Raw genomic sequence first — 25539 nt, 5'->3', positions numbered from 1 at the left:
GATACTTACCATTCTTCCTAGTCTTTGGCCGCTCCCCCTCTATCACCCTTGAGTCAACTTTCTTCTATGCTCCTGTCGCCTCTGAAGTGCCATCTCACGAGCAGTATGTTTTACGGCTTGGCCACTGCTGCCAACTTGCGGAACGTCAGTAGCAAAAACACAAAACTCAATAAGACGTGGCACATTACCCTCTTCACTTTCGGTACGATCAAGTATTGTTAGCGAACCCTGTTCGTGTACCCGGTCTGTGCTAGACATTTCTTCACCGTTTTCTTGGTTGATACAAAATTATAGAACGAACTTCATCAGTAAATTACCGTGTGAGGCCAGTATAACTGTCTTCACTTCCACTCTGAAGATTCTAATCCACTCTGATTCATTCTAAGATAAAATACGCTTTCTACACAAAAAAGCGAAGACATTTTAAAGTACTGTGGAATTTTCTGCCTAAACAAGCGTGATATAAGCAGGCGTAACGTAATTTAAGCGGAATATAATACTTATCATCATTTAAACGCACCTTAGCCTTGAAATGATACGACTAGGCCGAATTACAGGGGCTACTAGAGTCACCATCATTTTTACCCACGGTGGTTATAGTCACTGTCCCCCAATTGCGCGAACAGCAATCAGCGACGTCATTGAGACATCACCGCGGAACTGCTGTGGTGACCCAATGGCTTCAATATTACTGTCTGTTATCTCGGTTATTTTAAGTTGCGATGGTGATCTTATGGCTATCTATTCAAAGGAGTTTCGTTTATAAACCCAACAAATTTCTTCCTCAAAATCCTGTTGGGTGGATTGCGTCTCTGAGGTTCGAATATCTCCAAAAAACTTTACTTCTATGTTTGTTTACTTAATTATCTTTGATACAGACCAATTTTGTTTCGTATGAATAGTGGGACCTATCACTTGAGAGCAATTGGAGAACGGCAAAGAGAAAGTGACAAATTAAAGAAATCACTTTATTAACAAATTCGAAATCCAGCGTCATAACATATACAGTATTGCGATTGAAAACGTTGTGTAGCTTTCGAATGTTTATATGAGAGCATTCAACAATGTGTCGCGCGAAATTGTACTATGCCTAGAATTCTTCTGGCTAAACGGAGGTAACACGGCAGAGTGCACCCAAAGAGCGAACAGCTGAGTCATTGGTTCGCCAGAAATAAATTTGTGCCTACAATAAAACTCGTCTTTGAACTACAGCAACACAGCTTGTCCTTCTCTGGCAGTTCAACCTAACGTCCTCATCAAAAAACAATCTGCACACAACCAGTATATGCAGCGAAGCCACGGCGACTTCCGCCTCGCTGCATAAAAATTGAAATGAATCCGAAATTTAACTTTTTATTCAAACAAAAACACACACAAATTCCATTCGTTTCACTTGTGATCAGAATAATCAATCACGTTCTTTCTTAATTTTAGCGAAGAAAATATAATTTTTCTTTTTCGGTCGTGCTTTGTTTTGTTCCAAAACCCTGCTGTTTGCCACAGACTTCCCTTACATGTGTGGAAAGGATAATGTGGTTCCCGACGCGCTCTCAGTGGTCTCCGTTGACGTGTTGGTACTCGTGAATTTTTCTGACCTCGCCAACACCGAAAAAATTGGGCCCATCTCCCCGCGAGGGGGACTCGAGTAAATGCGTCGCATAGGGGGTGGGTGTATTGCGTTAACGTTTAGTGTTTGGGGAGTTGGTGGTAGTGAATACGTTGTATCAGCAGCAGTTTGAATGACTCAAGGATATAAGGCGCGTTCGTAGCCTCCCATTCTGTGTCGGCTTTGTGGCGCAGTGGGTAGAGCACCATGTACATTGCGTTCCGCCCGCAGGGTCGAGGGATCGAAACCAGGCGCCGGATAGTATTTTTTCATATAGTGTAGGGGGAGGAGTGCGGACAATGACGGTGTGGACTACGACGGACGTCAACGGGGGTGACATCGTGAGTTACTGAAATGCTCTGCATTTTAAAAAAACGGACGTCGAACTGCAGCACCTCCTCAAGAACGGTGTAGCTCTTCAATTACAAGTTGCTGCCCGTGCGTCGCCCATAACTCTCTTACGGAGTCATACTCACAGCGCTATAGGACATAACTGGCCAAACCTCTGTCGACGCAGCCTTTACAATGAGTCGTGCAATCTCAGCTGGCCCAGCATCCGGATTTGTACACGGCAAGCGATGCATCGCTACGTATAGCCCGTGATGCAGTGTGCTTCCCCTACCTGGCCACGAACTTGCACCCAATGCCAACGCGCGAATATCACCCGGCGCCAATATTACCCAGCACGTCAATTTAACGCTCCGGAAATTTCTCGTCCGGTCGGAACAGTTCCAACACCTCACATCATATGCCCCCTTAAACCAGGAGGGCCAAAGCGCCATTGGCTCACCCTTATTGATTGTTACACTCAACGTTCGGAGGTATAGTCGGTCGAAAAGGTTACCGCAGAAGAAGTCATCTGCGATTTCTCCGGCGGGCCATCCCGCTTCTGACAACTTCCGAAATCAGTAATCAAGGACCACAATTGTGGTATCAATCCTCTGGCTCGTAGGGCTATCCACTGGGTTTGAATGTTTGCGTACAACCCGCTACCACCCTTTTGCCAAAGTAATTTTCTTGCAGTTTCACCGGTAGATCAAAGCAGTCATCATGAGCCAACCTAAATTGACTGGATGCTCTCCGGGAAGTTGCTCTTGATCTAAGGCCCTGTGTCGAACCGCGTATTGAGGTCACGCTCGGAGAGATCATCTGCAGTTAAGCGCATTGTATACAATGAAAATTTAGCTCCAACAGAGTTTCCGGCATCACGAGCTCAGAACCTAGCAAGCTGGTTGCCTGGCGCCGACGCACTATGGGTGCACTGCGCAGACATCAGCAAGACATCATGCCAAGCCTACTCGTTTGATTTCATGGACTTTCCAGCATGCACACAAGCCGTTGTCCGTGACGGTATTGTACCTGCGTCTTTCTTATCAACATACTCTGCACCGTTTCGAGGCAGTCATCGTGAACGCAAAGCCTTCCCCTAGTGAAACAACGAAAAATACGTCGGAGTGTATTTTGACTGAGTGAAGCTCTGATACATCCTCTAAGAGGAGGTAACAGACCTCTCGTGTTTGTGGCAATCGGACCACAACCACCTCTTACACATAGGGCGGCACCTTACACCACTCAAATTGGGCGCCTGGTGCGCTTCCTCATGTGTTTTCACTACTGACCACTCCTTATTGCGGGGGTAGTGTCCGCGCAGGCGTTTCTAAAAAAGACCCCCTGACGTCGAAAAGAACGCGGTACCGGCTGGCTCCGGTAACCAAAGACCAGCGGGGGCACATCTGTGGACGTGCGCTGTTGGCAAAGAGTGATTTACCTCCTGGACAGTAACAGTTTCTGTAAGTTCTTTTCAAGTGGAAGAAAAACAACCCATGCCTCTATACACGCTTGTCCACGAATAGAACAAATATTGCTTTTGTGGCACCTTCTTTCCTCTTGGGGGAGGCAAATTAACCCCTCTCCTGAAGGGTAGGAAGGACATATCATCTTAGAAAGTTATCGACCAATTCCTTGGCAAATATCGTTGGCAAGCTTCTTGAGAAAGTTATTACCAGGAGATGTCTGTAATTATTGGAGTACAATGGCTTTCAAGAGAGCTGCCAGGCAGGATTCAGATTGGGGCGATCCATGAACAATGAAATTGGCGCCCTCATATAATACACCTAAGTATGTTTATCTATTAACAATAATGTATATCCTTAGATTTTATATCAGAAAGGCCCTTAATACGGCATCAGACAACGATGTTTTAAATTACGTCGGTGTAGCAGGTGACATGCTCAACACTCTTTTTACTTGTCTAAATGAGGATTCCGCATCCCGTTTGGTTCAGCACAATCGGCGGTGCACGTGCAGGAAAATGGCGTGCCTCAAGGCAGTGCTCTGACCTGCACGTCATTTATGTTATTATGCATTTTCCTCAGAATGCCTCGGTACTCTTATTCTTCTGTTGTTAAGTGTATGCGGCCAGTTTACTATTATCTTTCAATCTTTCAAGTCCTGCATAATGTCTATATATGAACGTAAATTACAGCTTGCTGGGAACAAGGTTTTGCGATCGGCCAAGTAAAACAATTTTAGACTTGTTCCAGAAAAAACAGCCTGCAATTTATTCCCAAAAATGTGGTAATCCGGCCCTACCTGATATTATAATAAGGGCGGACTTCATTATTGCCACAGAGGAACGCAACATTTTTGGTGTAGCGTTGGACGACAAACACAAGTTTATTCCACAAGAAACACTCATAAATCAAGGCCTAATTACAATAAACATTCTCAAGGGCCTCTCAAACGCATCTTACCGTGCAGACAAACAACTCCTCTGCGTCATTATAACCCTTTAGCAGAGCCTCTAATTAATTTCAGCCGCGTACGCTGCTGTACAAAAGTTTCACACAGCGGTGCTTTTGGGCTTCGCTTTTGGTGCGGTGCTTTCCATACTAGCCCAGTCCCAATATAGCACATCAACCGCTTCTACTAGTTCTTAGCGTACCAGAGACGCTTTGTTGAAATGTAATACCGCCTAATACTTTCCACGAAAGAATAAGAAAATTTTAAACCTCTTTTTAGTAATACGTCCTAATCCAGAATCTTTCTGATTGCCTGTCTGTTGCACGTTTGCATGTTAGATTGTTTATTAAAGATGTCGCTCTGGAGAATTTTTAAGTGATGTGTTTAAAACACCACCCACCGCGTCTTGTTCTGATGATGGTGGCAATTTAATACAAGTATAATCATTAAAAGAAATACAAGAATTTAAATAGCCGATATTTTTTACGCATGTAAGCAAACGCCCCACCCCCTCCTATGCTATTAAACGACCCACTGCAAAAGATGTCAGTACAACCCATTGATTTAGGAAACTTTAGTTCTGGCAAACTCCCACAACAAGACCATACGCGATATCTCGGAACAATTTCACGCATTAGAACAGCAGATTGAATGCGTGAGCTCATGCTCAATCGTGCTTGTCCCACCTGATATAAAATTTATGAAGAGCGGTTCATAGAAAAGAAGGCTTTGTAAAGGAAAGCTTCAAGCGCAGATTACGCTCTAGCGAAGTTCTTTAAACAAATATAAAGAACCATTGAACACAATATTATGCTTAGCACCTGCTTTTATTAAAATTTGTGGTTTCTGCTCCCCATTCCCTCTTTCTCCTATTGTACTTTGTAACCTTGTCTAAACTATTTGGTCCCAAGCAAAGATTTCTTCAATTCTAGTAAATCAGTTGTATGCACTAGGGATGTCCACGTCGTTCATTCCTCAAGCGCATGTTTCCAGCATCGAGCATATCCAGAAGTCTGCAGTTTATACTGATTCTCTGAGTGTGGTGCGTACATTTTCATCAGCACCGTCATCTAGAAATCTCATCGTTTTCTTGTTCATAAGACCATGACCTCCTGATACGTTTATCATCTCGACATATTGTGTCTTTGATGCCAGGTCATTTCACGAATGGCGGAGATGAGGTATCACACGAAATATGAGCCACTGTTGCCCTCCCAAACACTGTAGGTATAATAACAATATCCCATTGACCACTAGCCACTCAATTACCTGCACCTTCATATTACATGGTACGAAGACTAGCAGGAACACACAGACAATTTTGGTGCAATGAAACTTCACTCGCAGCGGTACACAACCTACTTGCACAACAGACACATGGAAGTTCACATATCAAGGTTACGGATAGGCCACCCTCATGCAACACACTTAAACATAATACACTTAAACCATAAACTTTACGTAGCACGCGTGGAGACCCCTAACCGTGATTTATATTGTCATTCATTGCAAAATACTCGACGCTTCACGACCGAACGCTTCCCACAACTACACATACAACACAAGAACTGCAATTATCATAGTTTTATGTGACTCCCAATGATTCCTCTTCAATGCACTAGTTTCTCACAACTGTACTGGCTGTCAGTGCTGAGCCCTATAACCAGCGGAAAATCTTGCGTAAATTAGGAATGGGCTGGGGCACACTTCACAAGCACTTAAACAGTAAGCTACATCTATCACGCAAAAGAAGTGTATACAACCAACGTGTTCAGCAAATATTAGCATATGGAGAAGAAAAGGGGTTTCATAATAACTGGAACAAACTTAACTGCGCTCAACAGGCCATAAAACGAAGAAACCCGGCACTAACACTCAGGGTCAGGAAGCGAGCTTTCTGGCTACAGAACAAACTCGACCAGATTATATTTTAGTTCAAATGAAATCCAAAACGGAATTGGACTAGCCTTGTTGTGAGCCGAGGTGACAAACCGGTGGAACACCTGAGTAACAGAGTGCGTTCCGAGAGACGGTTCTACTATGGGACGGGCAAATACGCCATTGTGTGACGAAATAAGCAAATTAGGTGCAAAGAATACACTCCAGCAGCCTAGTACAGGAGCTGTAGAAGATAGCTCAAAGAGTGCTTGGGTGCTGCAATTGACATACGTGGACTGTTGATGATGAATGATCGTCATAATGGAAGATAATCACCTATGGGCCACCCCCTATTTCCATGCAATCCTGCAATCAGTATTAGAGTGCTGAACAAGTGATTTTCTTTAAATTAGATGGTATTGAATATTTCTGCTACATTATATGGAAAATGCTGGCCTGTCAAAAATATGTTACAACCTATAGTTATAGCGCTCATACAAAACACTAATTTTTTACTTTTTTTAGAATTTTACAGGTTTTTCTCATATTGAGCACTCATCACTGCCACAGTTAGAATTTAAACCCGCATCAAAGTTACGTTGCAGTGAATTTCTCAGTTCTTGCATTATATTTATGCCTAACCATCTTTAAAATACCGGCCACAAAAGGTTACTTGTAAAAGGAGCAAAACCCTTCCTTCAATTAAGCAATTGTAATTGGGTATGGTGGATGCAGTTTGAAACATCCCATCATTCCAATGTTAAAATTAACGCATTTTGGAAGTTTGCATTTATTTAATGATTCATTTCTGTAAAACAACCGCCTGCATTTGCTGCTATAATGTTGCACCTTCCTTACTACCTAACTACCGACAGCTTCGTTCAGCCTGTTGGCGCTGCCATCCGCCTCGAACTCAATAAAGTTAATTGGCGTTAATGAGCACGCCAACACCGTCCTGTAACCATAATAGCTTCAGAAAAGATAAGACCTCATTCAAGGTTCGAGAAATCAATCTTCCTTAACCCCAGCGTTTCCCTCCATTAAAGTTTACGCATTTCTGCCATGACACTCTAGACCTTCCTATAATACCAAACCAAAAGTTTAGATGGTGGCAGTCCGGCCTCGTCGCTCGGGGAACTAAGATGTCGGACGGCCCTTCGCCTTCAATTTTATAAAACTATATCCTCCCTCGTGCTTATTCTCAGCGAAATATTTTCTTTATTATATACTGTATACTCAAAATGTAATAAGAACACAATTGCAGCAAATATCGAATGTCGGCCATGCACTCATTGTTTGATGTCGTCTGAAATAACCTTACCCGTCTGCAGGGGCTGAACTACGTCACCGATAGCTGCCGTTATGAAGCCTTAAATGATATGCCGAACGTGGTATTGTTGCGCCTGGACCAGCTGGAAGATGTATTCGCCGAATCTCCTATGGACACCTGGTTCAAGCGTAAAGCGTGGATGGAGAGTCCTTACATGTAAGGTTATTGCCTAAATTTGTGTGCAACGATTTATATATGGCTCATTGCCTGAAGGCAGCGCTTTATATCAGCAGTTTAGGACTCTTGCATTCACCGCCTAAAGGGATTCATTTGGATGTGTACAACGTCAACTGAATGTGAGGTTTCTGCCATTTAAAATTGACACTTTTCAGAGTAAAATGACTATAGGCTAGCTTTTTGACGCCCTCAGATAAAACTAATCAAAGACCCACGTCTGTGTTGAGCGCGACGTTTTCAGTGAGACGCGGTGTACCCGGCGCTAGTGATACGAAGCGAGCAGGCAGGAGACCCACCCATGGCAACCGAAATTGAAGGAGGATAGCAATGCACATTGTTGAAAGGACACTAGATCGGCGCGCGAGGCAAGAAGGCGTAAAAGTAGAGTCCCCCGGCCATACATTCGGTCACTATCACGTTCGCTTTCCCAGCTTTTAGAACTGCTTAGGCGTCCTCGCTTCTGAATTAGTTGATACTATATACCCCGGCTTAGTAGTGGGTAATTGCAATGTGGAAGTTTCACGATCTATACAGAATTGGATTAAGAGTTTTTGTGCTGGAACCAATCTGTCACAATGCCACCGCGATCTGCCCAGCAGACCATAACGCGGCTCGCTTGCTTTGATTTTCAAAAGTATACTTGTTGAATTTATCCGTAGTACCGTGTATGCTGAACAGTATACATCAAACCAAGCACTATACATGACAATACCAACAAAAAAGCAATTGCGGGGACTCTGCTAGGAGCAATAAATTTGCATCCCTGCTCGTTATCAACATCCGCCAATAAATTCGCCCTAACCTTTCATAGAAAAAGGCTGTTCTCTCATATTATTTTGTATATTGTTGGCACAAATACAACGCTTTTGGGTTGTTTAGGTATGCCGGTATTGCGAACATGTTAAAGCGTTGGCAGCAAATAGAAAGTAGTATAGCTGTCAGTGGGGTCCGCGCTTTAGTCGGACACGTGTTCACGTTTACTCAATGGCATACGACGGAAAGATTCCTCACCTTCGAGGGATAGTTTACCTCCGCAAAATTTTTTAGAAGTGCTCTTGCAAGAAGAATGTCTAATATCTTCCCGTTTGAACAGCTTTCCTAGGGAAGTGCACATGACATTTCTATGCCTTATGCTTACGTCGTAGGGCTCTCGTTTCGTGCGGTGACATTTATTCACAAAAGCGATAGCGTGATGAATCGGTTGTATTTTTCCTTCCATTACAAAAAGGAACCTTTACGCGAGCAGAATACAGGCTGCAGAAATAAAAATACGTTAATTTTGGAACACGAAACCGGTTATCAAAAACAGATAACATCGCTCAGTGCCAGCACAGTCTTATGCAAAGGCTTCAATGCCACAAATTGGGTATGAACTATTTTCTACGGCACTGTATCAGATGCAGACAGCCATTGAAGTCTGCACTTCATGGGACTAGCCAGAGCACTATCCGAACGACCAAGCATCGCCTCCCTCAGCTGCATTAAAATTATGTATAAATAGATTATACACCATGCATACCTTGCAAATGGTTTCTTTGTCTCCTGAGAAACACCTGTGATGGAGGTGCTACCGAACACAAAGCTTCGCACTGGCCGTTAAGCTTCAAGGCAAATGTGTTGATTTCTCCTGAACCTGGAATACTACAGCATTTCCATACCGTCTCTCAGCCCTGCAAACCATTGTGTTTCTAAGAAAAGAAATGACTCGTTCTGGGAAACTTGAGAGCACACATACAGAAAATCCCCGGCTATCTGCACTAACGGGAAATCTGGGTAAGGGCGAAACATGCAGTGTATAAGTGTATTGTTGGCGCCTTGGCGCTTTCACCGACGAAGATGAAACCATTGGACTGTAGAGGTATACAGATTAGCGGTTAAAAGTGTCGCGTCTTTGAAGAACAAAGCGACCTAGCGCGAAGCCTTGGAAGACGAATATCTCCGAGTGTGTTCTTTTAGTAAGAGTTACGTTCTAGCTAGAGGCGTAAATGGTTCTTCCAGTGCTATAGTACGCCACTGCATCGGCGAATACGTGAGAATCTGACGGCGTTCTAGCGCGAGGCATAGGCGAGTTTACGGGTGTTTGATTACCCTGACTACATCGACGATGACATAAGACGATGAAATAGGTCACCGAAAGCCCCATTCTCTGCGGGGCTTCGCCCCCATAATGGTAACAAACTGCACAAGTAGTGCACTACCTGGTGAAATAAATAAAGGAATGAATACCGAACCATGTTGCTATGATTGCTTTCGAAAAAAAAACGTCAGGATGAAACAAAAGCTACAAGGAACCCTTATCTTCGGCGGTCAGAAAACAATGATGCAAAGACCGGCTAAAACAGGAGCAACACCACCACACAGTCAAATAGATCACCACGAGGGCGCTCTAATTTAATATAACCATAAGCCCAAATCGGGCATTGAGAGCACAAACACAAAGATATGCTGACCACCTCCAGTGCAAAATACCATCCCGCAGCTTATTCCAATGCCGACCACAATCTCACCCACACCAAACCCACAATTGAACGTTGCCGGAATGCAACAAATTCCCAAGCAATATAGTGCCGTACCTATTCCCACACTCTAGCGTTCACGCCCCACCTTTCAAACCATCAAAAGTTCCGCCTAAAAAGACAAGACCCAGCACTTGCTATCCGGAACTGCACAGTGCAATCCCTTATTTGCTGCAGCCCACATTTTTTACACAAACCCCAAAATCCACGGCAGTCTCTCAGCTCTGTAGTCTCTTCACTATATGGTAAACTGTTAAACTTGTATCTTCAAACTCGTTCATTTGATTGATTGCAGGGCTTAACGCGCCTACGCAACGCAGGCGATGAGGCTCGCGTAGTAGAGGGCCCCGGATTAATTTTGACCTCCTGGGGAGCTTTAACGTGCTCCGAAATCTCGTACACACGGACAGTTTTGCTTTTCGCCTCTATTACAAAAGCGGTCACCGTGGCTGAGAATTGAACCCGCGACCTCGTGCTCAGCAGTGAAACCGCTTACCGCTGAGCCACCGTGGCGGGTATCTTCGAACTTGTGTCCTGTACCTGCAAGTCTTCGCGCACACACTGCATTGTCACAAATCGCCACATTTAAACTATCGCTCCTGTGTTCAGGTTTCTTGCACTTTCAGCAATCTCGTCGATTCGGTGAGTACACCCCTGGAAACGATCTATTCTCATACGGCTGTAGCACGTGGCGTGCTCTGTGGGAGGTAGGGACATTGGAGCCAATTTTCTCAGCAAGATCGCCAGCCTCACTCAAACCCCGCAGCATAATTGCCGAATGGGTGTTACGCCACACAGCACACACTGCCTTAAGGCTAGCTCAACAAAAAGCGAAAGCTGTTCGGAGAATTCTGCTTGGCCCACGAAGCACAATCTAATCTCCGACTTGTCCTATTTTAATAAGCAAACACGTGACGTTTACATGTATCTTCCACTATATCATAAAAACACGCAACCACGCAGTAGTTAACCCAACTTGCCTCTGGGAATGTGCCAGAGGCGAATTTGGTAAGAGACGAATGAGCAACAAACAAAGCACCGCGCTTTTCAATACGGTGCCCAACACCACCTACTATAAGATTTGGAAACTGACGTTAAAGGAGACAAGATTTTAATGAAACAATAAAGGCACCCGGAAAAGAAAGAAAAATGAAAGAAATAAAGGGAAGCAATAAAAATAGGTAGAGGAAAAAAAGGATAAATAATACTTCCAAACGAAACCTAAGAGGGTTAACATATTTTGTCACGTCTTGAAGGAAGAACAAGTTTATATAAGCTAACTTTTGCACCCCTAGCAGCTCGAAAATACACAGGCGGTGAAACAGCAGTCAACTAAGTGAAGTGCGGAGAACAGTGTTGGCAAATCGAACGCCGGGAAATCTGCTCTGCGGGTATTCATCTTTTGGCACGCGTATTTCCCAAACCTTCGAAATACATCGAGAACACTGTAGATAAAAAAAACTTTAGGCTAGTGGCGTAAGAGATAACACAGTCAGGCGCAGCTGGGAGATAAAAGGAAAAAAATAAACAAGTCCCATGTATGGTTCCAGCCATGTCCCCCTCTAAGACCGCAACGACCCGATATTAAAATAAAACATCAGTCCGAACACAGAAAAAATAAAGTCCATCACCTTGCGTAGTAAGGTTTTGGGCGAAGCAAGTGGACGACTGCAAGCCGCGTGCGTTGTCGAGGTGTTCCCGATATACAATCGGGTATCATCTCGTATGTGAGTTGGCCAACAGGTTGTAGAAATCGGTAGGGTCCGAATTACCGTCGGAAAAGCTTCTCACTGAGTCCGCATCATTGCAGGTGAGTCCAAACCCACACACGATCACCCGGCGGGACAAGGCGGCTGGTCGTGGGAGGTTATAGCATCCGGCATGCACCAGCTGCTGGTCCTTTGTGTGAACTCGAGCGAGTTGGCGGCCCTGAACCGCGCTGAGGATATCCTTGGACGTCGGCGTTGATGTCGTCGTCTTCTACATGCGGTAACATGGGGTGAAGCGTCGTAGTCGGCCGTCTTCCGTAGACAACCTCGAACGGTATCAGCTGCGTACTTTTATGGATAGCCGTCTTGCACGCAAACGTGAAAGACGGAGGGACTTCGACCCAAACCTTACGTTCAGTGTCGACGCATATAGAATATATGCGATCGTCTTGTTCAGATGTTCCGTTAGTCCGTTCATTTGGGGGTGGTACGCCGTCGCCCTTCGGTTATCCGTGTTTGTGTAGCGTAAGATTCCTTGCACAAACTCTGTAGTGAGCGCTGTTTTGAGGTCTGTGACTAGGACTTGAGGGCCGGCTCCAAGTCGCAGCACAAATTGGCCTATGAAGAACTTCGCGTCTTCTTGTGGAACCTCCACGGAAGAGCGGCGGTCTCTGCATACCGCGTCATGTAGTCTGTCTCTACGACAATCCACTTGTTCTCGGATTATAGCGTATACATACCGGTCCATAAGGCTCATTCCAATCTGTTGGAAGGAACTCGATGGGACGGCGATCGGCTGCAGAAATACGGCGGGTCTTTTCGGTGGAGTTTTCTGACGCTGGCAGTCGCGGAGGCTCCTGACGTAGTGGGTGACGTCGTAGGTGAGGTGGGGCCAGTTGTACTTCACCTTCTTTTTGCCAATAGTGCGATTGTGGCGAGATGTCCGGAAGACGGGTCATCATGGCAGGCTTTCGAAATTGCGTCATGAAAGTCTGCGGGGATGACAAGATAATTCGTTCTTTTTTCGGGCTGCTATTATATACGAGGACGCAGTTTTTCTGGTCAATTGCTGGTAAGTTTTGTTAATTGCAGAAAATTCCGGTAATTTTTATTTCTGCCCGAATGCTTGTGAGGACGCAATGCACGGCGACCTTGCGTGCTTCTAGGTAGTCGATCATGACGCGTAACTCGGGGCCGGCACGCTGCTCAGTGGCTAGGTCGCTCTCCGTCATGACTCCGTCACAAGAACTTAGGACAGGTAGTCGGCGTAGGAGTGTTTCCTGACGGATTTTTAGACGAATGTAACGAAGACCTCTTGTAGGCGCAAGATCCACCGCCAAAGACAGCCAGAGGGGTCGTTAAAATTCCCGAGCCAATACAGCGCACGATGGTTTGTCATAAATTTAAATGGTCTTCCGTACACGTATGGGCGAATTGATGAAATGGGTAATATAGTTGAGAGTCACTTGTTCTCTGAGGATGCGTAGTTTTTCTCCTCCTTCAGCACACCACCACTGGCAAAGGCGATTACTCTTTCCCAGCAGCTTTGCGTTTGGACGTGGACGGCACCCAAGCCTACATCAGTGGCGTCCATTTGAAATTACGTTTTGGCGTTTTCGTTGAAATGAGCTACCACGGGTGGGATTTGCAGGGGTTGGTGCAGCTCGAAGAGTGTTGTTTTCTTGGGCGTTTTTTCAAAAGCAAGGTGTGCTATCTTACGTCAATCGTGTGAGTGGTTCTGCAATGCGTGCGACGTTTGCGACAAAGCGCCGGTAGTATACGCACAGTCCAAGAAATAGTTGCGCGCACTTCTTGTCTTTCGATCTTGGGAAGTTCGAAGTTTCGCCGCGTAAGGCAGGAATTTCACGGCGTTGACGGCATGCCCCAAAAACTGGAGCTCCTCCAACGCGAAGCGGCAGTTTTCTGGCTTCACCATTAACCCCGACGAGGAAAAAGCCTCCAGTACTGACTCCAACGTTGCAAGGTGTTCGTCGAAATTTCGGGCGTATACCACAACGTTGTCGAGGAATACGAGGCAGGTGTGCGACGTAAGGCCGACTAGCACAGTCTACATGAACTCTTTGAAACGTTGCTGCCACCATGCACCACCCAATGGGCATCACATTAATCTCGTAAAGGCCGTGCGGGTTTATGACTTGAGTCTTCCATGGATCGCTCGTGTCTATTTCTCTTCGCCTGTCTTTAGATTCGTCGATGAGAAGTGCTTCTCGAGGCAGAGGTTGTCGAGGGCGTCGTCAATTCGTTGCAAGGGGTACGAGTTCTTTTTGGCGATTTTGTTTATTCGCCAGCAGTCAATGCAAAACCTTTATTGTGCCGTCTTTTTGCTGCACGAGGAAGGTCGGCGCATCCCCGGGGCTTTTCCATGGCTGTGTAATGTCGCCCCTGAACATGGCATCAACATGTGTCCGGATGGATTCCCGCTCGTGTGAACAACACGAGGTACGGTGGCTGTCGTTTAGGTCAGGCTCCATCTTTGGCTGTCATTCGGTGCTTGAGTTCGACAGAGTTTTGAGAGTGACCGAAAACACTCGCTGTAGTGACGCAGCAATGTGAATAGTTTGTTCCATTCTTGCGGTAGCGCCGGATTCGGGTCGAAGGGATGCGGAAGCTTGAAGTTATCTTCCGGTAGGCGGTGAAGGTCAGCGATCCCGATCAATTCACTTGCTTCTTTCGTTCCTTCAAGGACCGCAATTGCAACACCTTTGTTTAAATGCTGCTACTCCTCAGTAAAATTAGTGACAAAAACGTAGTATTGGCATTGGTTAAACAGCGCAATGCCTCCTGCGACAGAGACACCGCGACCGAGAAGCAACCTATGGTTTCACTCTAGGATAGCGTCGACTACAGGAGCAGCATCTTCTCAGTAGACGGTGATTATAACGCTTGCGTGGAGTTGCACGGTGACATGATCATCCGCAACTGTTACAGCAGCAGGGTTTTCGGGGTTCAGTTCCGGCATCATTGTATGATCGGAGCGAAACGATGACTTCTTTTGTATTTCACTTATTTCACCGTTGTACATCAGAATGCCTATTCCAAGAATTACGTCGCGGGAGCAGTATGGAAAAACGACGAACACTGCAGGGTACGCCGAGCCGTCTATAGCGACGCGCGATGTGCACGTCCCTCTGGCGTTACAAGATAACCACCTGCTGTGCGTATGTGTGGAACGTGCCAACTGGTCGTAACTTTCTTCGGCTTAGACGCAAATGATCAGTTCATTACTGAGTAGTCGGCTCGGGTATTTATGAGGGTGACTACATCAAACCCGTAGATGAACAACTGGACGTCGGGCGCCGCCATCCTCGAGCTCTGGGTGCGTCGGAGCTTCGTATGTCGGCTTGTCCCTGTTGACGGTCGGGAGTTATGCGTCGTCGTTGTATTCTAACAAGCGCCCGCTCATGTCGGGTACGCATCGCACCGTGTTGCTGTTTCCGGGTTCGGGAGTTAGGTCAGGGTTAGATCGGTTCTTCGGGCTGAGAGCATGCCGGAAATCACGGTGTTTGTTGCGTGCTTGCGTTGTTTGAGGGCTTTCGTTTTTCGAACATTGTGTAAATTCACTTCCACAGGTTGCTGCTTAAACATTACCTCACGTAAGCTGTTGACCTTACACGTGCGAAATAAGCATTGCTACGGCGCTTCAGCGACTGGTATGGGTAGGGTGACGGCGAACTGTTGAAGCGGGATTGCCATCGGCTGGTTTCAAATAGATAACTAGTCGATGATCACATGAACGTTGGCCAGTGAGAGGGCGAGGTGCACCGAAGATGAAACCACGCAGTCCGTGTCTCCTGTATGGGCAGCGACGATAGATGTGGTCGGCCTTTCTACAGTGGTAGCACAGACGACGACTATCGGGCATTTGCGAGACGTCGGTATTCCTTGGGGCGGTTAGTTGCACCGTAGGTGGTCGCGCCGGCGACAGGGACGACGGTTCGGAGCTTATGAGGATAGTGTGCAGGTGGCCGAGGTCGATGGACCAGAGCCGCGTACGCCACTGCTCGCTGGTCACGGGGTGCTTTTGGCGTCGTTTAACTTCACAGCGCTTGCTGCACTTCTTCCCTAAAGACGTCGGCAAGGGAAGCGACTAGGGGTTGCAGTGCTTTGGAGGAGTTTCCGCAGCTCCTCCCTCACTACTGCGCTGAATGTCTCGCGCAGGCTACCTGGTGAAATGCGCACGCTCTCGACGTAGTTCGAATTGGCCGTGCCAACAAAGTTGCGGTCATACTGCCTAGCACGCATTTTGAGAGCCTTCTCAGTTGTGCTGGCTTCGGTCCCGAATTCTGCGATGGTTTTGGGCGGATTGCGGACACGTCCATAAAGCAGTTCTTTCGCAACGCGCATTAGGAACCATAACTTCTTTTCTTCCGCCATGCAAGGGTCAGCGCCCCTGTAAAGCCTCTTTACATCTTCGAAAAACACAACAATGCTTTGTTTCTGTGTTTTGTCCGTGTCTACAGAAAGACTTCGACTCGCTTTTAACGCACAACCGTTGTGAACGTCATCAAAAATGGCGTTCTGAATTGGGTTCAAGACACCAGGTAACTCTAATTTTTCTAGAACCAAATTCATGGCGAAACTCCAATGTAGAAAAACGCCTGCCTGAGTGTCTCCACCTCGTTCCATCAGTTGAAGATGCTGACCCGTTCGACTTGCTCCAACTAGTCTTCGAGTCCCTCCATAGGTGCTCCCTTGGTTGCTGAATTAAGAGGGCAGGATTGGAATCGCTGGTCAGGGTGCCTGTGGTAATCACGGCGGTTTTCCCGAGGTCTCCTTTCTTCACTTTATGAGGAAGCAGTCGAAGCTCTGGCTGAAGAATATTCTATCGGCGGCTGGAACGAGTTGGGTTTGCTTGTCGGCTTAAAGAGTGCTTAGGGTGCTGGTACACCCCATCTTCCCCAGATGTCTCGTAACTAAAGACGACGCAGCTGTATTCAAGGCAAAACAAGTGTGTTGGAGCGAACCTGTGTTTCTTTAACAACTCAAAGAATACACAAACGGTGAACCAGCAGTCCACAAAGTTACGTGCTGAGGTAATTTTGGGCGAATTGAATGTCGCAGCGTCTGCTCTGCGGGCGTTCATCCCGTGTGTTTCTCCCGTGTGTTTCTCCTGCGGGCGTTCACCCCTGTGTTTCTCGAACAGTCACACTACATCGACAACACTGTAGAATAAAGAAGGCTATTCCAGGATAGTGGCGTTAGGGAGAAAGATTCTGCGTCGAAATTGAGAAAAGTCGTGCAAGAGTAAAAATGAAGAATAAAATATATGCTTCACTCGGGACACATAACACATCCCGGCGAAGCCGGCCTGTAAAAGCAAGAACATAAATAAACAAATCCAATGCAGGGTTCGTGGCAATACTATCTGCTATCCACGGGTCATGGAAAGTTCAGTCTCACTGCACTGGCAATCCAGAAACACCACTATGTATGGGCGCTAAGAGCAATGAACCATTATTTTGCTACCCGCACAAGTGGTGCAACTCCATTAAGCATTGCTCGAATATGCTCCAGCCCAGTCGCGTGTACCGAACCGCGATGAAGAACGAGGTGTGGAGCAAATTCTAAGCCTTTTTTAGAGTGATAGTCACTATACAGACGGCCCGCGTTTACTGGGAGGCTTCGCTAATGCCTAATACAAGCTAACAAGGGCGACGTAAATCACGGAATGTTTTAGGCGTTCCTTAGCAAAAATTCAACCTTTTTTCTACAGAAAGCAATCCCAAATCAAAGTATCGCAGGGTAACGTGCCTACACTGTGTTGAGCAAAATTAAATGAGCTAAGCTCAGCACATGAGGTTCTGTTAAAGTTACCGAATAGCCCTTGCTTTGCGTGCGGCCATAAAACCACAGGGCCCAATCCTGAGAGTTCATTTTCTGCGATGCGACATATAAATACCACTGTGCTGTCACCAACTCACCAGTAATTTGCCTTGCCGATCTCTTTCAAATAATTGCAGTGGCGTGCTTTGGCCCGCTAAAAGCAGTGCTTGATGTGGGACACGCAATTCGCCGCGCCCAAACTAGTCAGCTGCAGTTATCTTGTATCAATAACACAAAATTACCATTGAATTGAGTCACGACAGCAAATCCGGGCACCAGGAAGGAAGCTAAGGTTCCTTATAGGCCGAGGACTGTCGATAAGCAGTGTGCTCAGCAGTGAGATAACCCACGACCGTGCGGACCCGGCAACACCCCTAGGGAGCACGATGAAGGCGCTTCGTCGTCGCAATTTGATTTCTGTCCCAGAGTGGTGTGTACAGTAGCGGCCTTGCCTTGCACTCCAAAGAGCCAGAGTCACTACGGAACGCCCGTGCAGGGTGTAAAACAGCCCTGGCCATCCGTGTAAGCGGACGTGAAGTCCCACAAGACGGCCTCATCTCATACAAACTACCATCCAAATAAAAGTGGGTTGCAGGTCACAATTCAACGTTGCAATGTCCTGCAATAAAGAGAACTCCTTGTAAGGGTGGCGGAAGTTCATATGGCAGTCGTTAAACGTTATGCACGCGGTTGAAAAGCATCCTGTCATTTTTCCTCTGAACGCAATTTGATACCCACCGCTTCATTTCTCTGTACAAAGAGTGCCACTCGTAGCAGTTCCCTGAATAGATGCCCATCACCCACTCACTTCTGCGAACGCTTGCACAAACATGTGATGAGCCAGTCTTGTGCCACCGAGGCAAGAGTGCCGTGTATTGCAAAACAAGCAGCTTCTAAATCTACTGGACAGAGCAAATTCCGAATATTATTAACTTTGACCAAGCGTAAATAACACAGTCTAAATGTGACACGAGGCTGAAGTAGTGCCTATATTCGTCTACCGGATCGAAAAATGTAGTGCTTAAATGAGGCCGGACTAAAGCGACGTAGTGTTCTTACGCATGTGACTCGACCTTTACGCCGAATCTGACTCATTTTAGGGTGTCGGCTCCCGCTAAATAGTTGCATCGCCGCTGGTGGCTAAGGTACTGTGACTCCATTTCCAAACGACAGGCAGATTCTGATCTTAAAATCGCGTGTTCCAGTCGCCTCCTTTCTCCATCAGGGCCCAAGAACACTTTAATTGAGCTCACACACTTTGCTCTCAAAGGGTGTGGACACATTCACATCCAATGTACACCCAAAATCAGAAGATTACGGACAATGAAAGCAGCAATCTTGAGTTGTTTATCTGCCGCACGGCATCCCGCAATACTATGAACGGAAGTTTTCTTTAGTTGGGTTTTTATACGACATCTCGCGTGCATACGACACTTTGTCAGGCTGCTATACCAAGAGAAATACCCTAAATCTTTCATTTCCCTGGTCCGTAACTTACAGATCGTGGCTCAACATGCCAGGCTGATAGGAATCATGACTATCTCTTGTTCAGCTATCTTTCTGTGTACTCAGCATAGCAACCATCTATTGCGGTTTGTTGTAGTTTTTTGACAAACATTTGTCTTATAACTACGAGTCTTACATAACGGTAACTTTTGCACAGATGGTCTCGCTCTCACTCGTCGTAGGTAGGCATTTGCTCAAAAGTTCTGTGCAGCGGCTGCGTGACACACCCGTGGCTTGTCATCTGGAAATGACCAGACTTTCCGGTTGCATGAACCATCCTTTTCTTTGACGAGACTCTCCTGCTCAGTCTCTCGTTATTTAGTAAATGATACCAGTGCTTACAACGCAAAACCGCCAGACACACCGCCAGCAGGCCAGTCGCAGCCACCTGACATTTCTAGGGAACACGTCTTTCGAACTGGCCTAACTTTACGGGGATTTTTTTTTTGTGCATCTTTAAACAAACGCATTGAAGTCGCAAATGAATTTATTACCCGTATTCCTTTACCTGCGCTGGGCACACGTGTCGTGCTACTGACTAACTACACTTTCTTCAGGTCAACGTTATCTTCAACCATAGCCTTCCTGGCAGATCTGGTGTAACCGTGGTCAGAGTTATTGCACACCTCATTCGCCTCTGCCAGATTCCCACAAGTTTGCAACGTCACACTCTCTTAGACTACAGCCTCAGAGAACGATTTTATTGAACCCTTACTGATATGTTTGCCATCGGGACTCGGATCGCCTCCTAATTAACCCGTCAATACACGGAAGGTTCTTCACCCTCATACTTTATTTACCGACATGCCAAACATGCTGTGTAATGTTCTGGTGATTCCCGCAACACGAGAATTCGTAAAATCAGCAAAATGAAGCCATCACTTGTTCTTATGAACCTCGTGAGCTTGCGTGTTTACATCGAGCTGTTTCAAAACTGAGCTGGGAGGCGGCGGCTAGTTTGAACGCCAAAAAAAGTTCTTGCGTTTTTGCAGCCGCCCCTTTTCATTGGGGCGTTTTCCCGTGCAAGCGAGGTGAACTTCCCAAACGTTTTAGTCTTTCACAAGGGCGGAGCCCCAGGCCGCAGAGTCACTTGTACCTATGTTACCAGTACGTTCCCGGCACCACTAGGGCACAAAAATGCACATGGTACCTTCCACAGCCACGGTGGACGTTCAACTTGCAACTGCTTGTGGCAGGACATGCCGCCTGACTCCTTTACCCCCAGCACTGGCAGTATGCGGCATGATGACCGGGAGCCCCGGAAGATGGACAAGGGTCAGGGGCCCCTCGCAAGGGTAGAGGCAGCTTTCCAGGCGTAGATCCCCTTTCAAGGGTCCACACTATTATTCTATATTGCCCTTTAACCGAAAGATTTTAGTGTGTACTTTCACACAGGGCTTTTAAACTCGCAATAAGGAAGAAAGGTATCACACTGCTAACACTTCTAATTGACGTGTGAACGCCACACGTTCAAAATTGTTGATGATGGTTTGAATTTATTGGCGCCAGTCCAACAAGGGCAAAGAGTGCCATAGGCAGGTATTTTATGACAGCGGCAGAAGCTACCCGCTGACGCTCCAGCAGGAATGCTTCACCCTCTGAATGCACCAACTACCCCTGTCGAACAGGTCGGCATCGATTTACTGGGGCCATTTCTGCGTTCATCGAAGGGCAATCCTTGGATTATCGTGTGTGTTGACTAACTTTCACGTAACTCTGAGACCGTCGCGCTACCATCTGCTAGTGCTGCGGAGGTGCCCCTGTTCCTGCTCCGCCCTATACTACTTCGCTGTGGCCCTCTCCGCGTCATCAGAAGTGACCGTCGCCATCCGTTTACAGCGAACGTCGTTGAAGAGATCCTTTGCGTCTCTCAAGTGCAGTTCGGCCACTGTACCCCATACCATCCTTAAACGAATGGTCTTACCGAGCGAACGGAATGAACACTGGCCAGCATGCTCGCTATGTACTTTGCCTCCGACCACAAAAACTGGGAGGAAATCTTGCGTTGCATTACGTACGCCTACAACACCGCCAAGCAAAAAACCATCGGATGCATCCCTTTCTTTCTTCTTTATGCACACCAACCAATCTGCTGCTTGGACACAATCTTGCCTTTCCCTGAACACGAAGAGCCTTCAGTAGCTAAACAAATTGGGCCCATCTCCCCGCGAGGGGGACTCGAGTGAATGCGTCGCATAGGGGGTGGGTGTATTGCGTTAAAGTTTAGTGTTTGGGGAGTTGGTGGCAGTGAATGCGTTGTATCAGCAGCTTCTTGACGTAGTTTGAATATGTCAAGGATATAAGGCGGGTTCGTAGCCTCCCATTCTGCGTCGGCTTTGTGGCGCAGTGGGTAGAGTACCATGTACATTGCGTTCCGCCCGCAGAGTCGAGGGATCGAAACCAGGCGCCGGATAGTATTTTTTTATATAGTGTAGGGGGATGGGTGCGGACAACGACGGTGCGGACTACGACGGACGTCAACGCGGGTGACATCGTGAGTTACTGAAATGCTCTGCATTTAAAAACTTCCCCCAGCCGAAGAGGCCCGCAGACTTGCGTGCCTACGCACGTAAGCGTCCTAAGACCGCTAAACACAGAGATATGGCCGTCGTCACTGGGACCTCCCCTACGCCCCAGGTGATCTAGTCTGGCTCTGAACCCCACAGCGTGGACGTGGCTTCTGAGGAAAACTTCTCGCCCATTATGCCGGTGCCTTTGTCGTTGTGAAACGTGTTGGCAAAGGTAGTAACGTGCTGTCACGCTTTAGCACGAATCGTCGACCATCGAAGACCGCACAAATTGTACATGAGGTGCGCCTTAAACGCTACAACTCCGCACCGCAGTGTGACCTGCCCAGAGGGCTTCGTCTGCGATGGGGGAACTGTAACGGTAAATCATTTCTGCAACGTTCTGTTGGCAAAGTGGTCTGGCTTAGCTGAGGAAAAGGAAAAGGATGCGGGAGCTGAACTCTCCGAAACGAGGAAGAAGCCGCATCTCTGCTCGCAGCCTCTTCACCGGTGCTTGAGTTTCCCCTGCATTCGGTGCTTGCCCTCTTGCCTGAATAAATAAATCCCTTCCGGACGTAACAATACATCTGTATATATTTACTGTATCGTTCACTAGTGTTCTGGCAGTAGAAATGTTTCCTACATTTGGGATCAACATGTTGTTCCCCAAGTTATTTCCCCCAAATTTCTATACCTACGGCACAGAAGCTGCACAATTCAGTAAAATTATTCAGTTTAGGGACCTCCCTGCAACACAATATTCAATAAATGTTTTCATTCTTCTTTTGGGAACAATGTTGGTTTGGCGTTGGTAGTCCTAACGCCATTTTTTATATTTGTTACTCCACTTATTCACTTGAGAGACGGCGCAACGTTGAGCTCTGCAATATATGCTCATCGCTCCAAGCCAGCGACCCTGTGACCTTAACCCCGCGGTCTACTTCATTCGGCAAGTCTACGGGATCATTCTGATCCATCATTTGTCGAATGTGACCACAAACACGTTAGGAACCACGCATCGCAATGCGTAGTCATGACAGGGACTTGCCAAGCCAAACCAAGGAGTTCGAATTCGCTGCCACGCCAACTGCGCGGTCGCCGCGGTCACCACGCGTCGCCGATGCATCTCCAGCCAAAGCACGCGCTCTCGCTGCAGAAGAGGCCCCTCGTGCCACCGAAGAAGCTCATCTTCGCTGCACTGGCAGGTCCACGCAAGGAGAAAGCTCGCCCAGCCACAGCCTGCCTCAAGGCAGCCGGCTGATAACAACGACATTCATGCCAGCTGAGGTACACCGTCAAGTGGAGCGCCACGGCCGAACCAGCAGCGTCGACTGTGCACGTAGCCTAGAACTTCTCTTAGCAGGCTGCAGCAAACTCGTGGCCAGCCATGCTCGCGCCACTGAGCTGCTTCAAACTCGGGGCAGGAGACCTCTCCCTCTTGTCCATGCCTTTCCCAGTTGCAACTGGCGATAACTGTCAGGGCGCCGAAACGTAGCACAGCCATCCCGACGTCGACGCAAACGACCAGGTGGTCAGCATGGACTTAGCGCCGCCAAAAAACGCCGCACAGTCCCTATCTGCGGTTCGGGACACGAGCGAGAGTAGGTCGAGGATAGACCTGGTGACATTTCGACAGTAGACCCAAAGACGGCGGGCAGTTCGCGCGCCCCCACCCCCGAGCACCGTACCAGACCAGCGATGCTGCGAAAAGGGTGACCCCGTGCCAGGCTCCGCAGATTGGCAAGACACAAAAGGCCAAGTCACGCTCCCACGTGAGCTCCCCTGCACACAACCGGCCTCTTCCTACCTCTACTGGACAGGTCGCGATGGCAGCTGCTGCGTGGAAGTTTCCTCAGCATCCTGCTGCCTCATCGGATGGCGCCCCCGCTACTTCACCGAGTGACGCCGCGCTCATCAACGAGCTTGTGCGCTTTGGCCAGCGCGCCGCTGAGCTGCGTGACAGAGCGGCGTCCGCGTCCGAGGAAGAAAATGGTAATATGGTGCTGTGCGTAGACACACCAATAGATTTTGCGGCCACAGTGGTCCCCACAGAAAGGCGTTCCAACGTGGAGGGCCAGTGGACGTAAAATATCTACAAGGCACCGCCACAAATCGTGGAAGCTTGTTGCCAGGCGACGGATACACCAGCCTGTTGTCGGCACCTGCCTTCTCCACCACACTGACCGCTCTGCCTCCTTCCTTGCGGTATCCAGGGATACCACTGTACCTTGCGGTACAGTGCGCACATATTCTAGTTTAGGACGATGCGCACATGCACTGTGGTTTTTTGTTTTTTTGTATTTTCCCCCTTTTCGTATATATATGTTGTTTCGTAAATAAAATTTCCAGTTGGAAGTAGCGCCTGTCCCTGTCATTCGTCTTGTGTCTAAATTTGTTGCGCTTTAAATTTTCACTATGGAGTACCAACTAGCTCGAACCCTCACGTTGTTAAGGTATCCAGGGAGGCAGTCGCCCCTGAATTGGCCGCTGTCGCCGGTGTCTCCCAAGTAAAAATGAACACTCGCTTAACGTTGTTGCCGCTTATGCCGAGACTGCTGAGTGCCTCTCTTCTCTGGTAGCAACAGGGGAAATATGCAGTCTTACCGTAATCGCCTACCGACCCGTCGATCACGGCACAAGCCTCGGCCGGATCTTCGGCGGTGACCCGCACCTCACGTCGGACGAGATATTGGCCAAAAGTAACTCTGATGAGCCTGTAAGTGAGGTGCCCCGGCAGCGTGGTGGTGCACTGGTGGGGCACTTTGCGGGACCGGTACCACCCCCTTCGTCGTTGTATACAAGCTGCTGCTCCCCGCGAGTGCCTGCCGCCACAGACTCGACAATCTGACGGCCGGCTGCAAGGGTACCGCAAGGTGTGCGCGTTGTAGGGGAGGCCACAAGTCACAACAGTGAACAGCAGCTGTTGCCCGCTGGTCCAACTGTAGTGGCAGCCACAGTTCGATGGACCCCCCTTGCCCATGCTGGCAGCACGAGTGCCGTGTGGCCACAGCCATGGCCCAGGCGCGGGAACCAGTGCCACGTGCGGAGGTAGCGGCGTCGGTTCGACCGGCGCAGCCCAGGTACGCCGAAATGGTCAGGTGCCACAGCACATAGTGGCAGCCATGGCTGGGCCCAAAGACGCTGCAGACTGCCCCCAAGGGATGACAGCAGCCCCGCTCTGCAGCACAGCGGGAAGCAGCTGGCGTCCCACTGCCCATCAGCCTGTCACGCCCGCAGCCACAGAAGATTAGCTTGCACCCACCGGCCCAGAGCAGCTGACGACCGTGCTCCTACCCCTGGCGCACAGCTTGGTGGGCCGACTGCCCTCCGATGACCCTGCACGGATGGCGGCCACCGACGCCCTGGCCCTGCTGAAATCTCCCGCCGTCTCCACCATGACTACCAGACCCTGTGGGAAAGGCCAGTAGCGACGCATCCTGCAGTGGAACTGCAACGCTCTGGCCCACCGCAGCGCGCAGGTAATTGAGCACCTGCTGCGAGTGTCCTTCGACGTGCTGGCACTGCAGGAAGTGTTCATCTACGGGTACACCACGCGCCCGCCGTGCTACGTCTGTCATCTCAGCACCACCAGCTACCGCCTGAGGTCATGCAGCAGCACACTGTGGCGCGACGCCACCCACCCACCGGGAAAGTCGTGCGCAGTGGTCTACGTGCGGGCTGCCCTCAACAGCGCTCCTGTTGACCTGGCTGCAGTTGTTGACGG

This window comes from Haemaphysalis longicornis, unplaced genomic scaffold (assembly GCF_048455015.1).
Source record: "Haemaphysalis longicornis isolate Haplotype H1 unplaced genomic scaffold, Haemaphysalis longicornis Haplotype H1 scaffold_12, whole genome shotgun sequence".
In the NCBI taxonomy this organism is placed as follows: domain Eukaryota; kingdom Metazoa; phylum Arthropoda; class Arachnida; order Ixodida; family Ixodidae; genus Haemaphysalis; species Haemaphysalis longicornis.
This window is presented reverse-complemented; position numbering follows the sequence as displayed.